At 41.9% G+C, this 21674-nt stretch overlaps 1 protein-coding gene across 3 annotated transcripts in view; it reads right to left on the bottom strand.

Moving 5' to 3' along the window:
* The window catches only part of LOC134226505 (uncharacterized), a 382276-nt gene that overhangs the window by 196107 nt on the left and 164495 nt on the right, over positions 1-21674 (bottom strand). For all 3 annotated transcript variants that reach the window (XM_062707327.1, XM_062707323.1, XM_062707324.1), the window contains exon 3: positions 12396-12504. The gene's annotated coding sequence lies outside the window, so the exon portion shown is untranslated. The remainder of the gene's footprint in view (positions 1-12395; positions 12505-21674) is intronic.

The following is a 21674-nucleotide window of genomic DNA, read 5'->3' on the forward strand; positions in this document are numbered from 1 at the left end:
GCCCTAGCCGTTGTTTCATTTCCGTAGCAGTCAATTCCATAATCCATTGGATTCACTTTCGTTTGACTATAGGCATACGCGCGGGTAAGCTATGTCTTGCTGAATTAGCGATTGGTTCGCATTTGGTCGAAATACTATTGGCCTTTCACCAATATCAATTTCAGTTGAAATCGTGTTGCCTAATGCAAAAAGACAACGCATATCAGACGTCAAATTATAATTTAGCACACCGCACCCTCATGTAGGTGGTTCGGATGTTTTGCATAAACCGAAACAACCGGAGTTGTTATACCCATAGCTTTGAAGTTCGCAATGCTGTTCCAATCGTCCCAAGCCGACACATTCAAGCCGAACAACATAACAACCATCGCTCGATGAAAGCTTCATTTTAATCATTTTGTTGTAGTGTGTGATTTTATCTGGTGCCGGCTTAGCCCCGCATAGTTCGATGGCAGACGATCAGGGGCCAAACAAAAAGGAAAACAATTGCCCGCCTATGTTCGAAGATTTGTGTACTTGAACTTGGCACAGCTCTCCACCACCGCACCGGCCTCCATCGCCTCTCGATGGCGACGTAAGGTCCTAGCAGCGGCAGCCAACCGACTCAACTGACTGACTGACTGGGAGATAGCAAGCCGGCAATTACCGTTTTCGCACGACCTCAGCCGCTAGATCATGTTGTTCGGGGGGGCTCATGATCGTTCGTGTTGTTGGAACTTGAAAGGTACATTGTTGGATGGATGCTGTGGAGGTGCACGACATGCGCACTGTGGGATGAATTTCAAGTGCTGTGTATCGTTAGCTCGATTTGCGCTTTAACACAGTTTTCACCACTTTTAGTGCAGGGAACATACAGAGCTCAAAATAAGTGTTATCGTGAAATAAAATTCGAGCTTGGAACTAAAGTTTCTTGACATTTTCGAGGACATGATGATTAACACTCTCGTGGTCGTGTTACATTTACTTAGAAGAATCCTACATTCAAAAGAAGTCTCAACAGTTAATCTGTTGACAGTTGATTCATAATTTCAAAAATGTAGAAACCCAACTTATTTAAATGAAACATCGAATATTAAGCAGTGTACGCCTCTCTATGTTTCGGATACCAAATATGGACCATATTTAAACACGACTGCAAACTACTCTTACTAAACTGGGTAGAATGAAACTTTAATATGTATAAAAGTTTTGAACATACAAAATTCAAGAAAAAGGTGGACTAGTTCAAGATTCATATACTATATTAAGTGTATTACCCTATCATTGCAATATCAATAGTTCCAATATTGATTGGCCATTAGTTCTTTATTCCAGCATCGAATATTTATATCACTACTAGTCCCACTGTGTGCCCTTCTAAAGTGCGGCATTCATCGCTTTGGCGGTGTTATCGATGGCGGTCGTTTGTAAGATATTCAACCGATATGCAAAAAATCGCAACCGACTGGTAGGAAAATGTTTCAATGCTCTCTATTTCAGCTATTTCTGCTTCACATCACCCGAAGCAAAGTCAAGCAGTTCGGTGGTGCCGGCCGTGCCTCCCATCCATCGAGAGATCGCCCTCACCTCTCGAGTTCGATTGTTTACGCTGGCTGTCTGTGGCGTCGGGCGACCCTGTCTGGCTGTTTATGCTGCACCACCCCCGTTCTTCTCTGTTACGTTTGTGCTCCGCATAATGCGACGACCATAATAAAATGCAGAATATTTTACCGCTCATTTTTCCAATTGAAAGGTGCATTTACTGCCACTTCCCATCTTCCGCCAACCGAATCGATCCTCAATAGCGTTGATGCATTTTTTTTATTTTCAGTGCTATGTTTGTATTCGCCACTTCTGTGCCTTTCGGTGCATCGCCGTTCCGGTGCAAGCCGCAGATCACGGCAGCGAAGATTGGTCGCAAATTACGGATCAAATCGACGAACGCAGCAACAGAGTTCAATGGCATCGCCTATCAATTGCATCGATAGATGCGTTTTTTGAATTGTTGAACGGTACTATTGCCATTGCATTGGTTTGGACTTCCACGTCTTGTTACGCGGTGTGTATGGGCAGCACTGATTCGATATTAAACTGACGCATGAATGAAAAACTGAAATTAATTCATCTAACTAACATAAAGCTACACGAACCTTTTTTTTTGGCATAGATTGGTGTCTTCAGGATGATCAAAACGTGGCCGAAGTCACTTACCTCGCGGATTATAGGAACCGTGTGCCCAAAGAAGCTAAAAAAAGCGACTATTTGAAGTCTCGGATAGGTTCTTCAGGCTTGGCGAAACTTCATGCACCAAGTGCCGGGGTCTACTGGCACTACCATCCTCAGACACTGGGAACGTCGCAATGGTTCCGGTTGGAATAGAGCGCCCGGTCAGTTGTCTTATCCGACCAGACAACGGCCCAAAGTTTGTTCCAGTGTATGTTATTTTTGGCACGTTCGAGGCTACAGGGTGGTGGTTGTTAATGTATGTCCTGAAGAAATTGTTAAGGTTTGGCGGAAGACCACTCTTTTTGTTGACCATACGCTTGGTTTTTGTGGGCATTTCTGGGGCCTTTTACGTCGGTTGAAGTGTCTGTAAGACACCGTTTTGAAGTGTTGGACGCTCCAAAGCTAACTCTAACGGTCAAGGTGCTGATTTTGGCAGAGGTTAGGTCTCTTGCCGCTATAGGAAGTGACATACATCGTGAATTACTGTAAAAATTCCTTCAGAAATACATTTGGCAATTCCTTCGCAAAATCTATATGAAAATCTTTCAGGTTTTCCTTTGGAAACTTCTTCGAGAATTCATTTCAAAATTACCTGAAGAATTTCTTTGAAAATTTCTTCTGATAATTCTTTCCACTTCATGAATTTCCTCCAGATATAATTTAGAATATTATTTCGCCATTATTTCTTTTTAGACATTCTTTCGGTAAAACCTCTGGGATGGCCTTCGCAAATTCATCCATTTATTCCATCGAAATTTCCTTTTCCTTTTAGTGAAGCGTTTCAAAATTCCTGCAGGAATTATTCTGGAAAATTCGTTGATAGATTTTTTTCGGAAATTTATTAAAAAATGAAATGGAAATCCTAAATGATTTTTTGGAAGGGTTTCTATCGGAAATATCAAAGTAACTTCCAGATGAAATCTTAAGGTGAAGCTCTTGAAGTAATTTCCGAAGGATTCTTTAAAAAATTCCTGAATTTATTTCTGAAAAAAATTCTAGAAGGAATGCTTATAAGAAATTCCGAACGATTTTCTGAAGGGATTTTCGAGGAAATTTAGAAAGGTATTTCCAAAAATATTGAACAAATAAATTGTAACTCCAAAAATAAATTGGAAGATTTCTGTGGAAATTCCTCGAAAATTCAAAGAAAAAGCATTTCATAAACCATTCCGAAATTTAATTAAGAATTCATTTATGGACTCCAGTTCCTCCACGAACACCTACGGAAATTGTTTTAGGAATAACATCGGAAATTGCTTTAGGAGAAATCCTTCTGAAGTTTATTTAAGATTGCCTTTGGAAATTCCTTCAGGAACTTCTAACGTAGGTCTTGATTTATAAAAGCCTTTAGGGAGGTGTTACTAAGTAATCGCTGGAGGAATGTTCAAATATAGTACGAGGGGATTTTTTTAAAATTAGTTCCCGAAAGAATTTCTGGAGAAATGTTGGTAGAAATTCGTGCAGGAATTTCCAAATGTATTTCAGGTAGAATTTCCGAATGAATTCTTAAAAGAACTTCCGAAGAACAACCTGAATAGATTTTCAAAAATATTTTCTTTACTAATTTCTTAAGGAATTTATTAAAAAAACTATTAAAAGAATTCACAAAAGAATTTCTAGTGCATTTTTAACACAAATATCAATGGAATTTTAATATAAGGGGCTGTCCATATACCACGTAGACAGTTTAGGGGGAAGGGGGAGTTTGGCGAATGTCCACGGTTCATACAAATTTTTGAAATTTTGTATTAGCAACTGTCCACGCTGTAGGAGGGGGGTATCCAAAATTGATTAAAACCTGTCGACGTTGTATATGGACAGCCCTTAAACTATTTCCACAGTAATTCATTTGGAAATTACTTCTAAGACTCCTGCAAGAATTCCACCAGGAACATCTGAAGGAATTCCTTCGGAAATTCTTGCAACAATAAGAAAAATGTTTCGAATCTGCCTCTTGAAAGGAGGCTTTAGGGTCTCTTGAAAGGAGGCTTTCGGGCCTCTTGAAAGGAGGCTTCCGGGCCTCTTGGAAGGAGGCTTCCAGGCCTCTTGAAAGGAGGCTTCCAGCCCATTTGAAAGGAGGCTTCCGGGCCTCTTGGAAGGAGGCTTCCAGGCCTAAAGAAAGTAGGCTTCCGGGCCTCTTGAAAGGAGGCTTTCGAGCCTCTTGAAAGGAGGCTTTCGAGCCTCTTGAAAGCAGGCTTCCGGGCCTCTTGGAAGCAGGCTTCCGGGCCTCTTGGAAGGAGGCTTCCGGGCCTCTTGAAAGAAGGCTTCCGGGCCTCGTGAAAGGAGGCTTCCGGGCCTCTTGAAAGGAGGCTTCCGGGCCTCATGAAAGGAGACTCTGAGCCTCTTGAAAGGAGGCTTCCGGACCTCTTGAAAAGAGGCTTCCGGGCTTCTTGAAAGGATGCTTCCGGGCCTCTTGGAAGGAGGCTTCCGGGCCTCCTGGAAGGAGGCTTCCGGGCCTCTTGAAAGGAGGCTTCCGGACCTCTTGAAAGGAGGCTTCCTGGGCCTCTTGAAAGGAGGCTCTGGCCTCTTGAAAGGAGGCTTCCTGGCCTCTTGAAAGGAGGCTTCTGGCCTCTTGAAAGGAGGCTTCTTGGCCTCTTGAAAGGAGGCTTCCTGGCCTCTTGAAAGGAGGCTTCCTGGCCTCTCTAAAGGAGGCTTCCTGGCCTCTTTAGAGGAAGCTTCCGGGCCTCTTGAAAGAAGGCTTCCTGGCCTCTTGAAAGGAGGCTTCAGGGCCTCTTGAAAGGAGGCTTCTGGGCCTCTTGAAAGGAGGCTTCCTGGCCTCTTGAAAGGAGGCTTCTGGCCTCTTGAAAGGAGGCTTCCTGGCCTCTTGAAAGGAGGCTTCCGGGCCTCTTGAAAGGAGGCTTCCTGTGCCTCTTGAAAGGCCGCTTCCGGGCCTCTTGAAAGGAGGCTTCCTGGCCTCTTGAAAGGGGGATTCCGGGCCTCTTGAAAGGAGGCTTCCTGGGCCTCTTGAAAGGAGGCTTCCTGGCCTCTTGAAAGGAGGCTTCTGGCCTCTTGAAAGGAGGCTTCCGGGCCTTGTGAAAGGAGGCTTCCTGGCCTCTTGAAAGGAGGCTTCTGGCCTCTTGAAAGGAGGCTTCTGGCCTCTTGAAAGGAGGCTTCCGGGCCTCTTGAAAGGAGGCTTCCTGGCCTCTTGAAAGGAGGCTTCCTGGCCTCTTGAAAGGAGGCTTCCTGGCCTCTTGAAAGGAGGCTTCCTGGCCTCTTGAAAGGAGGCTTCTGGCCTCTTGAAAGGAGGCTTCTGGCCTCTTGAAAGGAGGCTTCCTGGCCTCTTGAAAGGAGGCTTCCTGGCCTCTTGAAAGGAGGCTTCCTGGCCTCTTGAAAGGAGGCTTCGGGCCTCTTGAAAGGAGGCTTCTGGCCTCTTGAAAGGAGGCTTCTGGCCTCTTGAAAGGAGGCTTCTGGCCTCTTGAAAGGAGGCTTCCGGGCCTCTTGAAAGGAGGCTTCCTGGGCCTCTTGAAAGGAGGCTTCTGGCCTCTTGAAAGGAGGCTTCCGGGCCTCTTGAAAGGAGGCTTCCTGGCCTCTTGAAAGGAGGCTTCCTGGCCTCTTGAAAGGAGGCTTCCGGCCTCTTGAAAGGACGCTCTGGCCTCTTGAAAGGAGGCTTCTGGGCCTCTTGAAAGGAGGCTTCCGGGCCTCTTGAAAGGAGGCTTCTGGCCTCTTGAAAGGAGGCTTCCGGGCCTCTTGAAAGGAGGCTTCTGGCCTCTTGAAAGGAGGCTTCTGGCCTCTTGAAAGGAGGCTTCCTGGGCCTCTTGAAAGGACGCTTCCGGGCCTCTTGAAAGGAGGCTTCCTGGCCTCTTGAAAGGAGGCTTCCGAGCCTCTAAAGGATGCTTCCTGGCCTTTGAAAGGAGGCTCTGGGCCTCTTGAAAGGAGGCTTCTGGCCTCTTGAAAGGAGGCTTCCTGGCCTCTTGAAAGGAGGCTTCCTGGCCTCTTGAAAGGAGGCTTCCTGGCCTCTTGAAAGGACGCTTCCTGGGCCTCTTGAAAGGAGGCTTCCTCGCCACATGAAAGGATGCTTCCAGGCCTCATGAAAGGATGGTTGCTGTCTCCTTGAAAGAAGGCTTCCGCGCCTCTTGAAAGGACGCTTCCGGGCCTCTTGATAGGAGGCTTCCTGGCCTCTTGAAAGGAGGCTTCCTGGCCTCTTGAAAGGAGGCCTGGGCCTCTTGAAAGGAGGCTTCCTGGGCCCTCTTGAAAGGAGGCTTCCTGGCCCTTGTGAAAGGAGGCCTTCCGGGCCTCTTGAAAGGAGGCTTCTGGCCTCTTGAAAGGAGGCTTCTGGCCTCTTGAAAGGAGGCTTCCTGGCCTCTTGAAAGGAGGCTTCCTGGCCTCTTGAAAGGAGGCTTCTGGCCTCTTGAAAGGAGGCTTCCTGGCCTCTTGAAAGGAGGCTTCTGGCCTCTTGAAAGGAGGCTTCTGGCCTCTTGAAAGGAGGCTTCTGGGCCTCTTGAAAGGAGGCTTCCTGGCCTCTTGAAAGGAGGCTTCCGGGCCTCTTGAAAGGACGCTCTGGGCCTCTTGAAAGGAGGCTTCTGGCCTCTTGAAAGGAGGCTTCCTGGCCTCTTGAAAGGAGGCTTCCTGGCCTCTTGAAAGGAGGCTTCCTGGCCTCTCTAAAGGATGCTTCCTGGGCCTCTTGAAAGGAGGCTTCCTGGCCTCTTGAAAGGAGGCTTCCTGGCCTCTTGAAAGGAGGCTTCCTGGCCTCTTGAAAGGAGGCTTCCGGGTTTCTTGAAAGGAGGCTTCCTGGCCTCTTGAAAAGAGGCTTCCGGGCCTCTTGAAAGGAGGCTTCCGGGCCTCTTGAAAGGAGGCTTCCGGGCCTCTTGAAAGGAGGCTTCCGGGCCTCTTGAAAGGACGCTTCCGGGCCTCTTGAAAGGAGGCTTCCGGGCCTCTTGAAAGGAGGCTTCCGGGCCTTGTGAAAGGAGGCTTCCGGGCCTCTTGAAAGGAGGCTTCCAGGCCTCTTGAAAGGAGGCTTCCAGGCCTCTTGAAAGGAGGCTTCCAGGCCTCTTGAAAGGAGGCTTCCGGGCCTCTTGAAAGGAGGCTTCCAGGCCTCTTGAAAGGAGGCTTCCAGGCCTCTTGAAAGGAGGCTTCCAGGCCTTTTGAAAGGAGGCTTCCAGGCCTCTTGAAAGGAGGCTTCCAGGCCTCTTGAAAGGAGGCTTCCAGGCCTCTTGAAAGGAGGCTTCCAGGCCTCTTGAAAGGAGGCTTCCAGGCCTCTTGAAAGGAGGCTTCCAGGCCTCTTGAAAGGAGGCTTCCAGGCCTCTTGAAAGGAGGCTTCTCAGCCTTTTGAAAGCAGGTTTCTGAATTTCTTGAAAAGAAGTTTCCCGGCCTTCAGGATTTTTTTAAAGAAGTTCTATCAGAAATTCTTTAAGAGATCCTTCTAGGAAGAAATTCTTGGAATTCTTTCAAAAATTTTTCAAGACTTTATTTGAACATTCATCCGGAAATTTAATTAAGTATTCTTTGAAACCTTCGGAAATTCCGTTGAGGTTTTTTTTTCTCGGGAATCACATCAGAATTTTAGGAATCATTCGAAAGTTACTTTGAGAATTCTTTCCGAAATTTCATCTGAACATTTCTTTAAAAATTCTGTTAAAAACTCTTCGGAAAATTCCTTTAGTATTTTAGTATTTCCTATTTTATTTCTTAATGAATTTTTGGAAAAATTCTTACAACGAAATTTTTCGTATAAATTTTTAAAGGAAATTCGAAAGAATTCCTAAAGGTGTTTCCAATGGAATTTCCAGAAGAATTTCTGAAGAAATGTCTAGTAGAACTCGTAGAGGAATCAACGAAGAAATTTTTGAAATTTTCTAGTTTTCCTACTTTGAATTTTCAAAGGAATCTCTTGAGAAATTTCTAGTGAACTTCTCAATTATAGGCGATGAAATGCAATAAAGATTTTGTTATATTTAAAGCTGCCTAACTTTTATTATAAATTATAAATTATAAATGAACCAATTACGCCAAAAATGCTGGTGCCCCATCATTACCAGAGCTCTGGTACCGCCAGTGATATCTTGTAGCAGACTTGCGGGAATTGATTCTTCGGCATAGGACCGTTCTGCCCTTTCTGATCTGAGACAATAGGTCTCTGGAGTTCCAGATCCTCTCCCATCAAAGTCCGTGCCTCGATTTTTTGCGAGTAAATATTGTCTTATCATTTGTGACAAAAAGTTTTACACCGACGACTCAAAAACTAAATAAAAAAAAATTATTGTAGTATATTGCAAACAAAAAATAACGCAATATTGGCTTTATTTGCAAGCATCTTTTTTTGCTTCTTTCCATAGACAGTTAGATAGGGTAGAATACGGCATTGGCAGGGTGCGACAGTTGTTGGCACCCTCAAAAATATTTGCGTTTTCCAGCAAACATACACTATTTTTGAACATAATTTTGATTCAATCACACAATTTCAAGTCTAAGCTTTCATTTCAATAAGTTGTTTGTGTAAAAGTAGCAAGATTTGATGTGTTATTCACCGAAACAAATTTGCACCTACGAAATCCTTGCCATCATTGCATTGCCAAAGAAAGCAGCGCACGAAAAGCAAACTGTTACTTACTTTTTTGGATCGCCTGTTTCTCCTCTTAATTGCGTATGACACGACAAATTAAGTACGTAAACTACTTTTTACACTTTATCACCACTTGATTATCACCACAAAGAGCAAATTTAAGCAATATTTGCTCTATGTTTCACTAAATAAAATCGGGACTGTTCGTTTTCTTTGACAGCAGCACACTTCGGAATAGAGCGAGAGAATGTGTTTGTGAGCATATCAAACACACGCTAAGGATATACCACGCACAATTCTATGTGAATTGATTTTAGCAAAAATACGAACAAAATATCCGGCGATGGCATTTAAAAAAAAAGTGTTAAAATACAAATGCTTCATATTTTTTTACGCAGACCATGCATTATATCAAAAGTGATAGTAACACCGTAGTATTTTAACCCTTATGTGGCTGACAGGACCGTCTTTCTTTTGTAACTTCAATACTTTCTAAGCTCATCAAAAAAAATCATAACCATTCCCGTTCCTACATAGCGCATTTCAACCATAAATAATTGCCTACTTTTAGGGTATTGTCTATTATTCAACTGTGAAACGTAGTGTAAGAATGGGGTGGCTCCAGCGGCTGGATAGGACAGTGCTGCCCATTATTCAACATATGAAGACTTACGAGGTGGAATATATTGTTAATATACTATACTACCAGAACCGACGAGCTTCGTTTCACCTAAAATTGATTAATTATATATTTTTACATTATTTAAAAGAAGTATTCGAAATTTGCAAATTTAGATTCTATTTTTTAGATTAATTTTCGATTAAATCAGAAATTTGTACTTTATTTGTATGGGAGTCCCCCCTCCAGAAGAGAATCATAAATAGTCTACAACACATTGCATGGACCATGCTGATAAATGCTGTATGAGCTGTGAATGTGTTCTACGGCAATATATTTATTGATATTTACCTAAAAGATACCTTTAGATAGGCTTCTTGAATACAAAAAAACAGTTCCGTCCAATTATTTACACATGATTCATTTTTCATTTCCAATGCTTTCTCGCCAAGTTTCTCGCCCTTTGATTCAAAGACATCAGATGAAATCCTTCTGTTTTTATCCCTTCCCAGCAATACACCCATTCAAATCCGTGATGGATCAGATGGTAAAGTAAGCAGCAAACCTGAATCAAAGCCTGAACACAGTTCAAGCGTTCAATCCCGGAATTAAATATAATAAGCAAAAAAATCATCGAATCCCAATGGGAAGAAAAAAGAAAGAACGCAAACAATTATTTTTCATTTCTTTTTTTTTCGTCCCGTTCCAACTCGTCTAAAAATTTTGACATTTTGGCATAGGCGTGGAAAAATTGGTAGGGGCAAGCACTATATCAGCCAAATAATTCGCCAAAAGCGGCTTTTGAGCAGCACTAAAATATAATTTAAATATTATTAGCACTGTTGTTCAAGTTTTTATGCGACTATAGAACCGAAATAAAGTCGCTTTTTACGGCTTAATGGTTACTTGGGTAGTACCCTATCTGCCATTCACGTCTGTTTTTTGTTGGCCGCATAAGGGTTAAATTTGTTTTACAATGTGTTTAAATGCTTTTGCCTATCTGTTTACATGACATAAAATTGATGCCAAGGCTAAAAAATCATGTTTTGTTTTAAGCCAGTTTTGATAAATAATAAAGTTTGTTCCAAAATTGAGTGAAGCGAGATGAGCGTGCGGCCGATTAATATGAATGAATTTTACTACTGGAGGATATAAACAACCAGCATTTGGCACCAATACATTACCAGTTTTCTACTTCCATGTCTAGTTGCTAACTCATTGCTGATAATAGAAATTGCTATGCCAATAGAAGAAACGTTGACCTGTTACTTTATATTAAATTTACTGAGTTTGTGGTAAAAGCTGCTATATTTAGTGAATACCAATCATAAAAGAAAGAGCATACAAATGTATACCAGTTAAACTGTACCTGTGTTTTAGTGTAATTATTCATTATTTTTATCATTCAATTTGGCGAATGTCTTAGACTGCCAAGAATAGGTATTTTCCCCTAGAATGTTTATATCTGGTTAAATATCTTCTGTCGAAAAAAAAACGATAACACCGTTAAATATTTACAATAGGAAAAGCTGCTTCAGTATTACATTTTGTCTAAAAATTAGACAAAATCATTGATTAGACATAATTAAGATCGGCGACTTATAAAAAGCACGAACTCGTTGACTGCACACAGTGAAATAGGACTGCTGGAAACACTAAACACTCCATAGAAGTCTAAGGTCGCATTAATCCCAAACAGCTCTATTGGGCATTTGCATTATTGAAATGTTACGCAGTTTAAAATTTAATCTGCAAATTAATAGCGCTATTTGACTGAAAAAAAATCACTGGTTTAAGTCAATATTGACCACAGTCAGAGTGGTAATTCGCTTTGAACAAACTCTGAACGCTTATCTCTCATTGGAGAAAACAAAAATAAATATGAATTGGCATTGGAAGGCATACACAGCCATCCGACTGCAGAAACGATTGCAAATATTTCCCCGCAAGGTTTTTGTTCCAGCGAAATGAATGCCAAACATTAGCAGGAAATCGCGGCAAAATATGCCATTGTTTCGTAATCACTTTTATTAATAACTCCAACAGGAGGACTCCGAGAGTATGGACTTAACAGAAACAACAACAAATACAACGGGAAAATTGGAAAACCAAACAGCAGAAAGAATTTCAATCTAATGAACTATTATCGCGTGAATGCACACCGCCCGATTCAAAACACAACGGAACGGAACGGAATAGGTCGACGGATGGCGAAACAGTTATGTCCCCTTCTTGGCTGCTCACCGTAAATTATTATGAAACAAGAGACCTTAGTTAGAAGGCAAGGAAACCGCAATTCGATTCATCAGCTGTGCGAACTCGCGCTCAGAGTGGTTTGAAGGAATCGAAAGATATTGTTCAACTCGCCGAATAATTAAAGTTACTGAATTCTCATTCCGAAGACAACCGGTTCAATTCTCATTGATTCTTGGGTTGAAATTTGCTTGATTTCAAGCAAATTGAGTTAAATTGTATTCGTCATATATTAATACTCAACCAACACTCATTCTCAAATGACATCCTAACCTAACCACAAAACTCAGTTTCGGGAAGGAGAGCTGAAAATAAAACTAAGGAATCCAAATTTCGGACCACTACGCAACGCAAGATTTGTTTTGACGACACCCCCCGTGGAAGAAAGGATGGACGGCTTCGCCATAATCGGTGATGTGTGACCAAAACGAAATTATAGGAAACGCTACTATCTGATCCCGGTTCGTTCGTCGATAGTGGCCCGGCAAAAGGTAAACGCAAGCGAGCACACAAAATTGGAAGGCACCTTCGGGCCAGCTGCGCATCATCGCAGGCAATTCAATAGCAGGAAGTGGTGCTCATATTTAGAACTTCATTCGGACAGGCAATTTGTTTGGCACAGAACTTGGGTGTCGTTGCGTGTGTGAGAGATTACGTCAGCCGTCAGGCTTGGAACGTGTCCGGATTGAAAATTGCGTACGGGGCACGCGTTTCGAAGGTTTGGTGCTACGGTGCTACGATGGGGCTATCGAATTCGTTGCGAAGAACGTGGAGAATCGCAATAACATGGAAAGAAGGAACCAAACAACGACTACTAACCTTTCACGCCTATTCGGAATGACGGATGGCGGGCGGAATTGTACGGCGCTGATGATGATTACTGCGCTTAGCTAATAACGGCGTTGATCTATTCGGGCAGCGTAACGACCTGCAATGAAACACAAAAGGAAAATTATCAGTCTGGTTACCGCGTTGAGGAAATGTATCAATACGGTAAATCAAAATTCTCAGAAATTAAGATGAATTTGGTTAATACTAGGTATAGAGGATAGGGATCTAGGGATCCATTGTTATACATATCTGCATTGCGTTCCAGATGTTCAGAATTGGATTGACAATAACCCAGATTTCATTTAAAAAGTGTGCAGAGATGAAGAATGTCGTGTGATCTTTGGGCCGCATAAACCGTTAATTTGATGCTGAATACAGATTTTTACACGACAAAACATTTAATCCTACTTAAACAGTTTATGAGGTATGACATTAAAAGGTTTCAACTGGTAGATACATATCTTGAAAGTTTTGAAAAATACCAAATATAATACTGTACGACCATAAAGATTCAAGAAAGGCGAAGTGGCTCCTAGAGGTTCAGCAAGATTCAGGTGTAATAAGACCTACCTAACCTACCGAGCTCATAGGTAACGTAAGAGTTTTTACGGACAATAAATGTCTATGAACTATAAGAAGTCATCAATAGCTTCCTATAATTATACAGACTGCAGGAATTTTGTACCTTGAGGAATTTTATTTATTTCAGATTGTCTAAAACTATTATTATGAGTGCTGTGGAAGCCAGTGGAGATATATCAGCTTCTACGCTGATATTCTTCTTTCCCCTTCATACGGGAGTTTGGCAGAAGAAAGGTCGTGAGATTTATACCATCACAAATATTATCCTCCGCTCGCTTTCAAATCCACTTCTCTGAAACATTCTTCATGTCTGCCGTATCATAACGGAACTATCAAATCTATACTTTCGCCTCTAATTCTATCGGGAACATGTATGTCTAAGTTTGGAAGATTATATTAGCATTTCCATATCATTAAGAAATATGTTCTTAAAATTCTAATAATCGAAATTTCAGAGGAAGATTTTCGAACATATCAGCAGGAATTTAGTCAGGAATGATTGCGGGAATTCTTGCAAGAAAAAAAGAGAAACAAACGTTTCACTTAGAACAGCGGTTCTCAACATTTTTCTTGAAAGGTACCCCTTCAAACTTTTGCATTAATTGAGGTACCCCCTCTCGTAAGTAGTTTGAAAAAATAGTTCCGAGCCCTTTGAAGGGAAGCTCCTTTCAGCTTTTAAATCCCTTTAAAGTTGGTTTCCGCGCCTCTTGATTAAAGGCTTTAGTCGAGTCAAGTATGAGACACTGAAGACGACCACACAGTTGTGGTCGAAATACCTATCTGCAAATATATCAAAAATAATTGGTGGAATTAAATGGAGAGTACTTAATTCGTCTTAGACGGTTAAAAAATTGTGTTCCATTTCAAATATGAAAATACAATAACGATATAATATGAAAAAAAAACTATGTACAAAAAGAAATAGAAAAAAAATGCGATTAAAACAACTTGTTTTCTTGTTTTTAAAATTAAGCATTTATTCAGCATTTCGGATGCTGAATAAATGCTACTCAGCAAAATTTCTAATTTATCGATAAAGTAGGATTAAGCATTTAAGAAGCCATATATTGGGCCAAAACCTGCATTAAAATAGCATTAAAGGCGCCTATACTGCCGTGAATCGCATATTTGTCCCATATGAATAGGAAACCCAGCAAAGATGGGACAGATATGCGATTCACGGCAGTATAGGGCTTATTGGCATTTAATGTTTTGCAGCCACTTAAATGCCTTATATCAGCGGTTCTCAACCTGGGGTACATGTACCCCTGGGGGTACCTTCGCTGGTCCTAGGGGGTACCTCAGACAAAAATGCATAATGGCGGACGTATTACAATTTCAATCAAAACTCATTGATAAAGTTTTGATGATTGTGTATTTTTTTATTTCAAACATTTATATTGTACACAATATGCAATGCGATCAATAAATCCTAATTGAATTCTGCCTTCCACAATCAGCACAATGTATGAAGGGCTGCGGAACAAAAGATCAAACGAGCAAAACATCAAATGAACAAAATGATTGTTTTTGCACTAAAGCTCGATTGCTTCGTTGCAAGAGGATTAGAAGCATCCTTCTACGCTTCTCGGAAGCCTTATTCCAAGCAGCTTGAAGGTCTCCTTTCAAGAGGCTCGTAAGCCTCCTTTCAAGAGGCTCGGAAGCCTCCTGGGCACTTCAGAAGCCTCCTTTCAAGTGGTTAGGTTGCCTCCTTTCAAGAGGCTCGGAAGGCTCCTTTCAAAAGGCTCGGAAGTCGCTTTCAAGAGGCTCAAAATCCTCCTTCCAAAAGTCTCGGAAGCCTCCTTTCTAGAGGCTCAGAAACCTTCTTTCAAGAGGCTCGGAAGCCTTCTTTCAAGACGCTCGGAAGCCCCCTTTCAAGAAGTTCAAAAGCCTTCTTTTCTTAAGGCTCAAAAGTCTCCTTTCAAGAGGCTCGTAAGCCTCCTTTCAAAATCCTTTCAAGAGGCTCGTAAGCCTCCTTTCAAGATGCTCGGAAGCCTCCTGGGCACTTTAGAAGCCTCCTTTCAAGTGGTAAGGTTGCCTCCTTTCAAGAGGCTCGGAAGGCTCCTTTCAAAAGGCTCGGAAGTCGCTTTCAAGAGGCTCAAAATCCTCCTTCCAAAAGTCTCGGAAGCCTCCTTTCTAGAGGCTCAGAAACCTTCTTTCAAGAGACTCGGAAGCCTTCTTTCAAGACGCTCGGAAGCCCCCTTTCAAGAAATTCAAAAGCCTTCTTTTCTTAAGGCTCAAAAGTATCCTTTCAAGAGGCTCGTAAGCCTCCTTTCAAAATCCTTTCAAGAGGCTCGGAAGCCTTCTTTGAAGAGGCTCGGAAGCCTTCTTCTAAGAGGCTTGGAAGCCTCCTTTCAAGAGGCTCAGTAGCCGCCTTTCAAGAGGCTCAGATGCCTCTCTTCAAGAAGCTCAGAAGCCTCCTTTCAAGAGGCTCAGAAGCCTCCTTTCAAGAGGCTCAGAAGCCTCCTTTCAAGAGGCTCAGAAGCCTCCTTTCAAGAGGCTCAGAAGCCTCCTTTCAAGAGGCTCAGAAACCTCCTTTCAAGAGGCTCAGAAACCTCCGTTCAAGAAGCTCAGAAGCCTCCTTTCAAGAGGCTCAGAAGCCTCCTTTCGAAAGGCTCAGAAGCCTCCTTTCAAGAGGCTCTGAAGCCTCCTTTCAAAAGGCTCAGAAGCCTCCTTTAAAGAGGCTCAGAAGCCTCCTTTCAAGAGGCTCAAAAGCCTCTTTTCGTTAGGCTCTGAAGCCTTTTTCCAATAGGCTCGGAAATCTCCTTTCGAGAGGCTAGGAAACCTCTTTTCGAGAGGTTTGGAAGCCTCCTTCCAAGTGGTTAGGTTGCCTCCTTTGAAGAAGCTCGTAGGCCTCCTTTTAAGAGGCTCAGAAGCCTGCTTTCAAGAGGCTCGGAAGTCTACTTTTAAGTGGTTCGGAAGCCTCCTTTCAAGATGCTCGGAAGCCTCGCTCCAAGAAGCTCAGAATTCTTCTATAAAGAGGCTTGGAAGCATACTTTCATGAGGTTCAGAAGCGTCCTTTCAAGATGCAAAGGAAGCCTCCTTTCAATTGATTCGAAAACCGCCTTCAAAAGGTTCGGTAGCCTATCTACAAGAGGCTCAGAAGCCTTTAATCAAGAGGCGCGGAAACCGACTTTAGTAGGAATTCAAAAGCTGAAAGGAGCTTCCCTTCAAAGGGCTCGGAATTACTTTTTCAAGAGGATTGGAACCCTATTTTCGAAAGGGGGTACCTCAATTAATGCAAAAGTTCGTAGGGGTACCTCTCAAGGAAAAGGTTGAGAACCGCTGCCTTATATAATGCTTACTGGTAACTTGGGATGTTTCTAATCCTCTTGCAACGAAGCAAACGAGGTTTAATGAAAAAAAAAATCATTTTATTTATTCAACGTTTTGTTCGTTTGATCTTTTGTTCCGCAGCGGTTCATACAATGTGCTGGTTGTGGAAGGCAGGATTCAATTGGGATTTAATGATCCATTGCATATTATGTACAATATAATTTTTTTTTAAATAAAAATTTACACAATTATCAAAACATTATCAATTAGTTTTGATCAAGGAATGTAATTGTCGCTGAAAAATGCAACAAACCACCAACAAAAGAAAATAGCGATAACTCTTTGTCCTCATCTGCAGAGGATGAAGACAATATGTTGCGTTCCATTTTATTTGCAACGAATATGGAGAGGTAATTGTTGTGATTTGCATTGTGATTTGCATTGGTAATGTTGTTATTTTGCATTCCCTGTTTTTGATTGGAATTGTAATACGTCCGCCATTACGCATTTTTTTCGGAAGTTCCCCCTAGTGCCAGCGAAGGTACTCCCAGGGGTACATGTACCCCAGGTTGAGAACCGCTGACTTAGAACAAAATGCAAGAAAATACTATTACCCAATGCTTAATGCACTGCGTGTGAACAAGCGGCTACCAGATGGCGATAGTGTCCAAACGTCAAACACAAGCAAATCCACCTACGAAAAAATTAATCCACCGTTGAAAAGATTAAAGATGGAACATGCATTGAATGAGACGTTTGTTTCTCTGTGGTCCGCTATCGTGATAAATTTGACAAGATGTTCTAAAGCTATTTATCCAAGAATTTACACGGAAATTCATCAGCTTCATCAGATTCCTGCAGTAAAAGCTACGGAATTTCGCGTGAATGTTCGAAGAAATTCAAATATTCTTGGAACTCTCGCCTTACTTTTCAAAATGTCTTAAGTAACATTTTTTTCATGATTTAATTTGAATATTACAATCAACAGACCAATAAAAAAAATTAACTGCAGTTCTTAAATTAATTCATGAAAAAATGTTGCTATTAATTTATTTTTTAAAATGTTGTTTTTTTGGTGTGAATGAATTAAAGCAAAATAATAAAATACGAAAAACATATCTAAAAACTAACGGGATTTATGGCTCTCCATAAAGTTGATTGGAGCATATCCGAGCCTCTTGAAAAGATCCTACCGAGCGCCTTGAAAGTGCCTTCCGAGCCTCTTGAAAGGAGTCTTCCGGGCCTCATGAAAGGAGGCTTTCGAACCTCTTGAAAGTAGGCTTCCACGCCTGTTGAAAGGAGGTTTCCGAGCCTCTTGAAAGGTTGCTTTCGAGCCATTTAAAAGGCTGATCCTCTTGAAAATACGCTTCCAAGCCTCTCGAAAGGAGTCCCCCGAGACTCTTATAAGGACCCATCCGAGCCTCTTGAAAGTAGGCTTCCTTGCCTCTTGAAAAGCAGCTTTCAAGCCACTTAAAAAATGGCTTCTGAGCATTTTGAAAGAACGCCATAGAGCTTCTCAAGCTTCAGACTCAAGATTTTAATTACGAAGCATATTCTTCACATATTACTCAACATTTTGTTTCGTATATTTGTTCATTCGACGTTTTGTCCAATTGATTTCTTGTCACACTGTGCTGGTTGTGGAGGACAAGATTAAATAGGCTTTGATTTACTGATCGTCATGCATATTATGTTTTAAGTTTTAAAATAAAAAAACATACAAGATTATCAAAACTTCATCAGTAAGTTTTGGAATTGTAATACATCCGCCATTACGCATTGTTGTCCGACATACCCCCTAGGGTTACATAGGGAAAGGCGGGTTGAAAATAACCAATTTTTGCGTTACGTAATTAAAGGATCTTCCCAAAGAGGTAAAATTCTTAGAAGTAATCCTAGATGCCAAACTGAACTGGAATAAGCATCAAGACGATCAGTAAGTCAGTCAGTGGTTTTGGAAAATCACAAAGCGTGTCTGGAAGACCGCTGAAAAACGGATTTTGGTTTGGAAAATCACAAAGCGCGTCGGGACGACCGCTGGAAAACGGATTGTGGTTTGGAAAATCGCAAAGCGCGTCGGGACGACCGCTGGAAAATCACAAAGCGCATCTGGAAAACCGCTGAAAAACGGATTGGCTAGGAAAATCACAACGCGCGTCGGGACGACCGCTGGAAAACGGATTGTGGTTTGGAAAATCACAAAGTGCGTCGGGAAGACTGCTGAAAACAGATTGTGGTTTGGAAAATCACGAAGCGTTTCTGGAAGACAGCTGCAAAATGGATTGTGGTTCGGAAAATCACAAAGCGCGTCGGGACGACCGCTGGAAAACGGATTGTGGTTTGGAAAATCACAAAGTGCGTCTGGAAAACCGCTGAAAAACAGATTTTGGTTTGGAAAATCACAAAGCGCGTCAGGTCGAACGCTGGAGAAAGGATTGTGGTTTGGAAAATCACAAAGTGCGTCTGGAGGACCGCTGAAAAACAGATTTTGGTTTGGAAAATTACAAAGCGCGTCGGGACGAACGTTGGAGAAAGGGTTGTGGTTTGGAAGAACACAAAGCGCGTCGGGACGACCACTGCAAAACGGATTGTGGCTTGGTAAATCACAAAGTGCGTCTGGAAAACCGCTAAAAAACAATTTGGTTTGGAAAATCACAAAGCGCGACGGGATGACCGCTGGAAAACGGATTGTGGTTTAGAAAATCACAAAGTGCGTCTGGAAGACCGCTGAAATACAGATTGTGGTTTGGAAAATTACAAAACGCGTCGGGACGACCGGTGGAAAACGGATTGTGGTTTGGAAAATCACAAAGTGCGTCTGGAAGACCGCTGAAAAACGGATTGTGGTTTGGAAAATCATAAAGCGCATCTGGAAGACCCCTGAAAAACGGATTTTGGTTTCGAAAATCGCAAAGCGCGTCGGGACGACCGCTGGAAAATAGATTGTGCCTTGTAAAATCACTAAGCGCATCTGGAAGACCGCTGGAAAACGGATTGTGGTTTGGAAAAAAGGGCATTTTTTTTATTGTTCATTGTTTCTGGAAAACCGTGTCTGGAAGACCGCTGCAAAATGGATTGTGGTTCGGAAAATCACAAAGCGCGACGGGACGACCGCTGGAAAACGGATTGTGGTTTGGAAAATCACAAAGTGCGTCTGGAAGACCGCTGAAAAACAGATTGTGGTTTGGAAAACCACAAAGCGCGTCGGGACGAACGCTGGAGAAAGGATTGTGGTTTGGAAGATCACAAAGTGCGTCTGGAGGACCGCTGAAAAACAGATTGTGGTTTGGAAAATCACAAAGCGCGTCGGGACGAACGCTGGAGAAAGGATTGTGGTTTGGAAGATCACAAAGCGCGTCTGGAAAACCGCTGGAAAACAATTAGTGGTTTGGAAAATCACAAAGTGCTTCTGGAAGACCGCTGAAAAACAAATTATGGTTTGGAAAATCACAAAGCGCGTCTGAAAGACCACTGAAAACAGACTGTGGCTTGGAAAATCACAAAGCGCGTCTGGAACACCGCTGAAAAACGGATTGTAGTTTGGAAAATCACAAAGCACGTCTGGAAGACCGCTGAAAAACAGATTGTGGTTTGAAAAATCATAAAGTGCGTCTGGAAGACCGCTGAAAAAAGGATCTCCGGACCAGCTAGTTATCGATACGTCACATCGGTCAAAACCTGCGCAGGTACGTGAGTTTTTCATTCACACATGGCCATGATAAGTTAGCTAAATTACGGTCCAACCCGAATGAGCGAAATAAATACAAATTGTACCCTTTTTGAGAATTTTGGTTTAAAATTTTAAATTTGCTACGTTTCACGGTGCTGGGAAACTCCACCCCTATTGCGTTTACCGTTTCGCCGTTTCGTATTTAGTTTAATTACCAAGAGAAGGTTCGATACTGATCGATTACCTCTGGCGTGGGTTGAGCAAGCTTACGGCGTTTAGTTGGGAAAAGGAGTAGCAAGTACTGGGGGAAGAATTTTGTGTCCGTTTTAGAGAGAGAGTCGAGAGTCCCCTGAGGGAAATAGTCAGCACAATTCGGGCAAATACACGAATTGAACTGGTGGTCTCTCGTTCGTGGGGCCACCAAGTTTTGCTGTACCCTTGAGAAATCTGCAGAACGGTTACAATTCCTGGAAAACGCCTAATTCCACCATCGTCTTATTTCGGGCAAATGTCTATTTCTAAAGAAACAATCACATGCATCATTGCCTTATTTCGAGCAAATTGTTACCTCTAAAGGTATCATAACCACCATCCAAAAGGAAACACATCAATCATTGCTTTTCACTGGGCAAACCATGATTCCGATTATTACCGACCGGAGTCAGGGATTTGCTATTTCTTTTGGAATTTGGGCAGATGGTTTTCGAGGAGTTGCAGAAACTCAAAGAACCTCGGATGAACTAAATAATGGGGAATTTAAAATATACCTAACGTCCATTATGTTTAACATACATTATGTCTAATGTTATTATGTTTAACATACGTGCATGAACTCGCACTCTACATCACCCACAGATTTCCTTCTTTTCCCAATGATCGTACCACCCCATCTATAATCGTCTGCTAAGAATAGAGAATTTGTGTCCCGAAATTGGTGGAAATTGGTTGAGGGGTTCAGAAGTTACACTGAATTGATCAATAACTAAACAATACCCCTTCCCCCACACCCTCCCTCTTTTCCAAAGATCTTCCCTTTCCCTCCTATCGAATGTTAATCTTAGAAATATTGATCTCTAAAATTTTGCATGAATTCTCTAGACATTTATGGAACATCTGGAAATCTTTCGATGTGATGATTAAGAATTACTTTAAAAATAATCAATAATAACGCCAAACAACAGTAGGTGCTTGCCCGGTGTTGAACTTAATCTAGAATAAAACACCTAAATAAAGAATAAAAAAAAAGTAGGTGCTTGTACCTGGTTTGCGTGGGTGTGTTTCAGAAATTAACGTTTGGATTTTCTTAACAAAACGATAAGTCAACTTTTTATTGACTTGACAAAAATAAATATGTGAATCAGTTAAATTTTGTGAAGATCAAAAATTGATGAAAAAACATGATGAACATTACCCGAGCAGCATACATGTTGCACAAAAGCTTCTATGACCCATATGCAACTAAATTTAGCTACATTTGAGTTGCTGCAACCAAATCGGTCTGGATGGTGCTGCTAGGGTAAGATTGATGATTAAATGTAAATTTCTATGAGAAACAATTAATGATCAATGATTATATAATATTTTTTGGTTGATTATAATATGATTGATCAATAATGAGTAAATAAACCATTTTTATTAATCATGATTGAATGTATGATTGACGACCAATACTCTGTTTGAGACCTTCTAACACGATTCCAAATCGTGTCAACTACAAGACACTGAAGACGACATCACTG

Source organism: Armigeres subalbatus, chromosome 3, assembly GCF_024139115.2.
Source record: "Armigeres subalbatus isolate Guangzhou_Male chromosome 3, GZ_Asu_2, whole genome shotgun sequence".
NCBI lineage: Eukaryota > Metazoa > Arthropoda > Insecta > Diptera > Culicidae > Armigeres > Armigeres subalbatus.